Here is a 10041-nt window from a genome sequence, read left to right as displayed (position 1 = left end):
TTGAAAGTTTTGAATGCGCGGAGACGGCGGAAGGAGGAGCGTACATTTTTTGGGTGTGGTGATCGAGAGCGCACGGGTGCAGGGAATTATTGGTGTACCTTCATCTTTTCTTGGTTAATTTGTTTACTTGATAGTTTTTCCGTTTACCGTTGGTAACATGTTTCAGGAAATATTTTTATGATATATAAGTTATGCAATAATAATATCAAGATAAAATTGTGAAGTAATTTGATATGTTATATACCTATGTTAGAACAATTACATGTATAGCTATATTGTGTATAAACTTACGTCACATGTAACGCTTTAATTTCAATGTAAAATAATGGGAAACGTGAATTTGTTGTCACGTATCAACTTTTCATATTACATATCATTAAAAAAAAACATTTTCTTATGGTTGTTAGGTGACAAAGTTTAAGACGTGTGAAGGGGTAAGGTCCTAAAAATCCCACAAAGAGATAGGGACCATACCACCAATCGGCCTTTCAACCCTTCTAAACCTTGCGCGGCCGCGCATTGGTCTTAGAGAAGGAAGGAAGAAACTAACAAATGATAGTCGCGCGCCCAAAGGGAAACCTGAACCTTTGCGCCATCTTCCATTTAGCAAGGGTCAAAACCCTGAAACCAAAACGTCCACCCAAATATCCAGACTTGGATATTATTTTACCCAGACTTGGGATCTATCCAACTGTGTGCACACTGTAAAGTGTCACACCAAATTACAGCAGTAATCTTCTAGAAGAAATATGATCGTGCACCACCCAGACGGTTGTAACCGTCTGGACACGTGTCATCATCACAAACATTCCTGAAATCACCACGATAGCATGTAATTGGAGAATGATCTCCACTCAAACCACTTTCCACGTGGCAATTCCCCAACCGTAGATCAAGTCGTGATCCGTGTGCACTCACATCGGATCAAAGCAACTTAACGAAAAGTAAAAAGACTTAACGGAAGGAAAGATAACCGCTACGGGGTTAGCATCTTTCGTTATCTTTTCAATAACAGATTTTCCCTCCAAAACTCTCGGTTATAAATAGGAGAACTTTTCAGGTATGAACTCAGATCCAATCTCACTACTCAATTACCTTATCTTCTCCATACAAATACTTATTCTCACACCGGAGTCGGGTCAAGGAGAGAACCCTCTTCTCCCCTTGGCGAGGCTAACGGTGCTCTGTTTTGCAGAATAGCCGGAGAAGAAGTTCGATCACCACTGAACCAATTGAGAGAGAAATAACCCTTTATGCGGATTCAAACCCCCTGGTCCAACTGATTCCGATCTGTTGAACCAGTGTTTCTTCATTGGCGCCCACCGTTTTCTCAGTTTTTCTAGTTCCTATCTCGGTTCGGTTCAGTTCATCTCATTTTTCTGTCTTTCCATATGGCAGAAAATTCATCTTCTCACCGACGATCCGGTCCTCGACCAAACGTCGGAAACAATTACCAGAAAAAACGATTCCCAAAGCATGGGATTAGTAAATACCAGACTGCTGTAAACACAATCACCAGATCTGATTCCTCAGACATCTGATCTGGAGAAGGAGTCCACAGTACAGAATTGAATTTGGTAAACCCACCTTGGAGAAACATCCAATTTAGCCACAACAAAAATGGCGATCATCAGGAACAAATACACATGGTTCAAGGGGGGCCATCACGGAGAGCAAGCAAACGAAATTATGATCAACACTGGAGAGAACAACAAGTCGTGTTCCCTGTTGTTCCTGGGGGCCCCCAGGAAGAACGACCAGTAATTATCACCGGTATTTTTGGTCATTACCGGACGGACTATATGTTCATAGATCCAGGAAGTTCAATGGATATCATATATGAGCAGTGTTTTAAGCAACTGGATCCGGAAGATAAAGCACGATTGGAACCGGTCGATTTTCCTCTCACCGGATTCTGTAATGAAGCTGTTTTCCCTTTGGGATAAATCGCTTTCCCGGTAACTTTGTCAGACGGCAAACACTCACGAACAGTTACAGTAAATTTCATGGTCATGCCAGCAACATCACGACATGACATTTTGCTCGGGAGAAGGTCGCAAAGAGAATTCAGCATGATCACTTCCATTCCGCATGCGGCTTGTGGATTTCCAACAGAAACCGGAGTTGCAATTCTCTATTCAAGCAAGGAAGTCATGTCCGTAGATGATGAACCTCCAGCAAAGGCAGTCAAAACCTCAGCACCAAATGAACCAGAAAAATGGGTTCTGAACGGCGAATACCCAGAGCAAACCATTTTGCTAGGACATGCCATGTCACCAACAATACGGATACAGCTGAAAAGCTTGTTATCTAATAACAAAGATATATTTGCCTGGCGCCCAGCAGACATGACAGGGTAACCACGCGATATCGCGCAACATTGTTTAAACATCAAACCATCAGTAGATCCGGTCATTCAGGGAAGGCGCAGCTTCAGCGAAGAAAAAGCAAAAGCGATGGACGAGCAAGTAACAGAATTGCTCAACGCGGGAATCTTGCGCAAAGTGAAATACCATACATGGGTTGCCAATCCAGTCATGGTGCAAAAACATAACGGCGGATGGAGAATGTGTGTTGACTTCAAAGACCTCAACAAAGCATGCCCTAGAGACTGCTATGCGCTCCCGGAAATAGACAAGAAAGTCGATTCTTTAGCATCATTCAGGTGGAAATGCTTTCTCGACTGCTATAAGGGTTATCACCAGGTCCAGATGAAAGAAGAAGACGAAGAAAAAACCGCATTTTGCACAGACAAAGGCATCTACTGTTACACTAAAATGCCGTTTGGGTTGCGCAACGTAGGCGCCACATATCAACGCCTAATGGACACAATCTTTAGCGAGGATATTGGCAAAACTGTCGAGGTATACATGGATGACCTCGTCATCATGAGTCATGAAGAAGAGACGATGCTCCACAATATCCAGCGCACATTCGATTCCTTACGAAGCGTAAATTTAAAATTGAACCCGACAAAATGCTCCTTCGGAATGGAAGAAGGAAAGTTTTTGGGTTTCATAGTTACAAAAGACGGTTTTAAAGTCAATCCAGAGAAGGTACAGACCATTCAGCAAATGCCATCACCGGCAACAGTCAAAGAAATGCAAAGGCTTGCCGGACGATTAGCAGCTCTAAATAGATTTTTGGCCAATCATGCGGCAAAATCTTACCCATTTATCAGTACGCTGCGAAACTGTGGTAAGAAAACTCCCTTTCAATGGACACCCGAAGCAGAAGCAGCGTTCAAGCAAATGAAAGAATATTTAATCCAATTACCAACACTGACCGCGCCAAAAGAAAAAGAACCGTTAATCTTGTATCTGTCAGCCGCGGAGGTGGCAGTAGGCGCAGTATTAATGGTAGAGGAGCGAGGTGAGGTTTGGAACTCTACTGCGAGAGGGACGCCTCGCGAGCCAGGCTTTTAGAGATGAGGCCTTTTGGCGAAGCCAAGTCAATTTCGGGCCACCAAACCCTGCAACTGATGAAAAGGCCCGATGGTATGGAGTAAAGGGAAGCGTGTACGTTGTCACACTCCCTGCCTTCCAAAGGTGCCTAGAGGACGGGCCAGACGCAGCAGAGCGACGACCCGGGAGCGGATTCCCCACCAGCGGGGGGGCAGGAGACGGCCATCTCAAGGCACATCACGACCTACAGGCAACACCGGCGAGACCTGGGAAGGCAACCCGATTGGGAGTCAGAGGATCCATAGTACCTGCAGCCTCCCGGACTTCATCTTCATCATTTTTGAAAGCGGGGGGAAGGGATCTTTTTTCTGCAACGGAAAAAAAACGGAGCAGATTTGACTCGGCACAACCTAACGATACATCCAATACCAATGATCTGTGCTTAGAATGCGTTGCTAGATCTCTACTCTAGAAAGCTATACAGGCAACAACGAGCGCTTCAGACTCCAATCTTCTACATCAGCAAAATGCTTACCGGACCTGAAACTCGTTATTCAATGATAGAAAAGCTGGTTTTAGCGCTAGTACACGCATCCAGACGCTTGCGCAGGTATTTTTCAGGCCATGTCATCACAGTACTGACAAATTATCATCTGGGTCAAATCTTGTCAAAACCCGACATAGCGGGGAGATTAGCCAAATGTGCCATCGAGCTAGGAGGCTACAACATTTTTTACAGACCAAGACCAGCAATCAAAGGGCAAGTTCTGGCAGATTTCGCCACCGAAGTTCCCGTTGATAAAGTGCAAGAATGTGAGGCAATCCAAAATCCAACGCCTGTTTTTGACGACAGAGTCTGGACCTTACACACTGATGGGGCGTCCAATGACGACAGAGCAGGAGCAGGTCTCCGATTAGTCAGCCCGGATAATCACGAACTCACATATGCTATCCGCTTGGATTTCCAAAGTACTAACAACGAAGCGGAATATGAAGCATTTCTAGCAGGTCTTCGTTTAGCACTCAAAATGGGAGCAAAGAACCTTGAAGCTAACGTTGACTCAAAGCTAGTAGCTGAACAAGTTAATGGTCGCTACGACGCGAAGGGTGAAGCTATGGCGTTGTACCTCGAACAAGCACGGATGTTAATTAATCAATTTCAGACATTCAAAGTCAATCCCATAAACAGAAGCGAGAACAAACATGCCGACGCGCTGAGCAAGTTAGCCGCTACCAGCTTCAAACACTTAGCAAAAGAGGTGCGTATAGAGGTACTATCCAATCCTTCCATTCACCTAAAGCAAGTAAATGTTATAGAAATGGGGAATTCGTCCTGGATGTCTCCAATTATTTTATACCTCCAACACGGAAAACTCCCGGAAGGAAAGACAGAAGCCCGAAAAATACAACACAAAGCAATAAATTACGAGATGGCGGATGGCGTCCTTTATCGGAAATCATTTATGGGTCCATTACTGCGTTGTGTTGATAAAACGGACGCTCAGTATCTGGTCAGAGAAATCCACGAGGGATTATGCGGGATACATGCAGGACCGCGCATGGTTGGGGCAAAAATAATGAGCGCTGGATACTATTGGCCAGGAATGCACATGGATGCAGTTGATCTATTACGGAGGTGTGAGGCATGTCAACGCCATGCACCAAAGACACTTCGACCCAAAAATCCGCTAATTCCCGCCACTTCCGCCTGGCCATTCCAGCAATGGGGCATCGATCTTGTTGGCCCATTTCCTGATGCGCCGGGTGCAGTAAAATTCATCATTGTTGCAGTGGATTACTTCACAAAATGGGTAGAAGCTAAAGCTTTGGCCTCAACAACAGCAATGGTAATCCGCAAATTCATATGGGAACATATCATTTGCAGATTTGGGTTACCATTGCGCATTATTTCTGACAATGGCACCAATTTCGCCGCGGAAGACCTTCAAAAATGGTTCAAGGAAATGAACATTGAGCACAACTTCGCCTCCGTTGCGCATCCTCAAGCGAATGGTCAGGTAGAAAGCATAAACAAACAAATCGTTGATGGTATAAAAGCGCGACTGGGACAGCGCGCAGAGGATGGGTGGACGAGCTTCCCAGCATCCTCTGGGCGCATCGAACAATGCCAAAGACTAGTACCGGAGAAACTCCGTTCAGTTTAGTCTATGGGTCAGAAGCCGTCATTCCAGCTGAAATAGGCCTACCCTCGCCGCGCATGCTAGCAATGGAAAAGCAGGACAACGAGCAAGAACGGAGGATGGATTTAGACCTTCTGGAAGAAAGGCGCGAGAACGCGGCCATAGCAGAAGCAAGGTACAAGTCCAAGTTAGAGAAATATTACAACGCGCATGTGCGCATCTGCACTTTTGTCCCCGGAGATTTTGTCTTACGCGACAACGAGGCTTCAAACGCTGAAAAACCCGGCAAATTAGCGCCGAGGTGGGAAGGACCCTATGTCATCAACGAAGTCTTGGGTAAAGGAGCATATACCCTAAAAAGGGTTGATGGGACTCTAGTTCCCCGCACCTGGAACGTGCAACAGTTGGGCAGGTGTTACATGTAAGCCAATCCTTTAAAACAAAAAGAACATACAGGCACTGTATTCCCCCATCTTATCTTGTATTACAGGCCTTGCGCTTTTATCAATACACGTATTATTCTTAGTAACATCACTGTCTATTACAAATTGCATGAAATTTCTTTGGTTCGCGCGAAAACGACATGGGCAAACATTGTATACCTCATGAACAGTCTCAAAACAGACAAACTGTTGACAAACGTTCACACATGAGCACAATACCATTCCTCATTCGCCTCACCTATTCAAAAGTAATTACACACATGCAACATATTGTAATACGTACATATACGGATCATAGTAAACAATCTTCAAAAAAGTATATCATCATATACATTATCAAAAAGTGTGAACACAAACACTTAACAAGATCATCACAATGATCTTCAAAAAAAATCCTGTCCAGCAGCCCAAAAGCTTACGAAAGCATTAAAGACAGACCATAGGCTTCAACATCTAATCAGCACCAGAACCGTCGTCGACAGAAGACACCTGCCTACTCCGGCGAAACCTCCGACGTCGGTACACCAACCGACATTCTCCTCTCTGAAGCATCGGAAACTGAATCATCAATCCGTCAACATCCAAAGCAATACCAGCACCAGCAGAAACGTTAGTATGATGAGAGATTTTACACTCAGAATCAGCAACTACAAGGGGAACAGGATCGATCAGTTTCTTCACCGGTGCAATAATGAGAGGAGGAGAACGAGACAGCAGAACGAGGCTTTCGGCAGCATCATACACCCTAAGAGCATCTAGCAGGAGACGAGTATGATAAGAACGCTTTATCTTCTTTGACAAACTCAACTAAGATCAGGTATTTCAAGCATACATATATAAAGAGAACTCAACACCTCGAGAAAAGAGAAACCCATCATTAACTGTCAGAACTATCACATCCAAACGGCGCTACAGGGACTTAGGTCACTTCTTCAATTAATGAAGACTGATAAAGCGCCATTACAAATCTCGAGACCAATAAGGAAAAATGTACACACTTGCTGACAAGTGACGTCATTACCTGAAAGAACATGATTACAAGTCACATTTTTTCCTCTCAAAAAAAAAAAAAAAAGAAGAAGAAGAATATAATAACAAATACAAATTCAACCGTCTCTTAATTTTCTTATTTTATAGCACTCAAAAAAGACATTTCCCTCTCCTAAATCCAGTGCTCCACTTATTTGCATAAGTACAACACTAGACTGGGGGGACTTGAAGGGGTAAGGTCCCAAAAATCCCACAAAGAGATAGGGACCATACCACCAATCGGCCTTTCAACCCTTCTAAACCTTGCGCGGCCGCGCATTGGTCTTACAGAAGGAAGGAAGAAACTAACAAACGATAGTCGCGCGCCCAAAGGGAAACCTGAACCTTTGCGCCATCTTCCATTTAGCAAGGGTCAAAACCCTGAAACCAAAACGTCCACCCAAATATCCAGACTTGGATATTATTTTACCCAGACTTGGGATCTATCCAACTGTGTGCACACTGTAAAGTGCCACACCAGATTACAGCAGTAATCTTATAGAAGAAATATGATCGTGCACCACCCAGATGGTTGTAACCGTCTGGACACGTGTCATCATCACAAACATTCCTGAAATCACCACGATAGCATGTAATTGGAGAATGATCTCCACTCAAACCACTTTCCACGTGGCAATTCCCCAACCGTAGATCAAGTCGTGATCCGTGTGCACTCACATCGGATCAAAGCAACTTAACGAAAAGTAAAAAGACTTAACGGAAGGAAAGATAACCGCTACGGGGTTAGCATCTTCCGTTATCTTTTCAATAACAGATTTTCCCTCCAAAACTCTCGGTTATAAATAGGAGAACTTTTCAGGTATGAACTCAGATCCAATCTCACTACTCAATTACCTTATCTTCTCCATACAAATACTTATTCTCACACCGGAGTCGGGTCAAGGAGAGAACCCTCTTCTCCCCTTGGCGAGGCTAACGGTGCTCTGTTTTGCAGAATAGCCAGAGAAGAAGTTCGATCACCACTGAACCAATTGAGAGAGAACTAACCCTTTATGCGGATTCAAACCCCCTGGTCTAACTGATTCCGATCTGTTGAACCAGTGTTTCTTCAACGTGTTAAAACAAACTTACGCTTTGTTCATTTTCTTTGCATATTTGAAGAAAAAAAAAACATGATTATTTGAGTTTACTATTTAAGATATAAATTTAGACAATTAGTATTACTACTTAATAACTAGTAAAATTAAGAGAGATGCTCTTAGTTTTGTAAGATGTAAACTGGGTATATTATTTATTTTTCTTCTTGAAAAGATTTTCTTAGGCATAAATATTTAAGATATAAATTTAGACAATTAGTCTTACTAATTAACAACTAGTAAAATTAAGAGAGACATTTTAAGATATAAACCGGGTATGTTATTTATTTTTCTTCTTGAAAAGGTTTTTTTGGTATAAGTTGGAAATTGTAGGACATTCTAAACTTTAGGATTATCAATTGTTACAGTACAAATTTAACAAAACTAGGTAGCGTTTGGTATGAAGAAATGAAGGGTGAAATGGAATTGATCATTCTGATGGAATGAAAAGAAATATGTTTGGTTATCATGTAGTAATGGAATGGAGCATTCCAAAGGAATGTAACTTCTTCCAAATATAATAACTTCCATTCCTTGGTATGTAGGTGTTTTTTTCCCATTCCTTCGAGGAATGGAAAGATCTCCTCCTCCTCCTCCTCCTCCTCCTCCTCCTCCTATACTTTTACTTTTATTTGTATTTATTAATATTCATACTAATATTAATATATATAAAAAATCTATAACATTAATATATTATTATTATTATTATTGTTATTATTACTATTATTGAGGCAATTATATTTTTGTCGTTTTTAATACAGTTGTGTTTCGTTACTTCATCTTTTTTTGTTTATCAAATTGTACAAAGTAATGATTCATTTTATTCACATATGAGTAACCAAACATCACAATGGAATGGAATGATCCATTTCATTCCGTTGTCCATTCCATTACCTCGTCCATTCCATTCTCTCATCTATTCCATTACCCCATACCAAACAGACCCCTAGTGTTTTTCAATGACGCGCGTTGCGCGAAAGGCATTGGTGTTTTCGACCGACATCATTCTTCAAACGATTTGAGATAAACGATGCGTAACCAACCATATCCGGCGTCGTGGAGTGTATTAGGAGGGGAGCAATTGGATGATTGGATGCTGGGCTAGGTGTTTACTTGGAATGCCCACGGATTGTTCGGGTCAAAACCACGATTATGAGGATTCATTTTTTCGTATTGTGGTTGGATGAGATTTTTTTTTTTAAAATAAGATAGAGATGATTATAGAAGAGGTGGAGTAGTTGTGGTAAAAAATGAATAGAAGTGTGAGTATTTATAGTGAAAAAATAATTTTTTTAAACATATAGTCGTTGGCCAACGGTTAGCCCAACGATCCCGCCATGTCATCTTGATAGTCCCGCCCAACGCCCGTGCTAAAACCCCCGGTCAAGGGGCCACGCCGAAACCCCCCCCCCCCCAAAACGGTGACTTGAGCGTTTATACCCAACCCACGCCACAACGCCACTCCATACCTTATATTCTAATATACCCTAGATGAACTACTGTTCATTCACTTTGCTTTTTATTATATATAGATATAGATTACTATTACTACTACTAACAAAAATAAAAAATAAATAAACAATGTTTTTATATTGAAATTATTACTACTAACAAAAATAAAAAGTAAATAAACAATGTTTTTATATTGAAATAAAGGTGCTAGTTGTATTTTTAAGAGTATAATGCAACCAAAAAGCAATGAAGTTTTTGTTTTGAATAATCAACTTCATTCATAGCTACAAAAATTAATCTCTGGGCTATATTCTTCTCCGTTATAGGTTTATATCCCTCAATCATCACTATATGCCAATGTAAAGTATAGATTATTTTTCCTTAAATATGTGTGTAAAGTATTTTGTGGCAACATCTTTTCCAATAAATAATTTATCCTAATAGCATTTTATATATGTTATGTGATAAGAGCGGC

This window comes from Helianthus annuus, chromosome 14, assembly GCF_002127325.2.
Source record: "Helianthus annuus cultivar XRQ/B chromosome 14, HanXRQr2.0-SUNRISE, whole genome shotgun sequence".
In the NCBI taxonomy this organism is placed as follows: domain Eukaryota; kingdom Viridiplantae; phylum Streptophyta; class Magnoliopsida; order Asterales; family Asteraceae; genus Helianthus; species Helianthus annuus.
The sequence above is the reverse complement of the archived record's forward strand: the minus strand, read 5'-3'. Positions refer to the sequence as shown.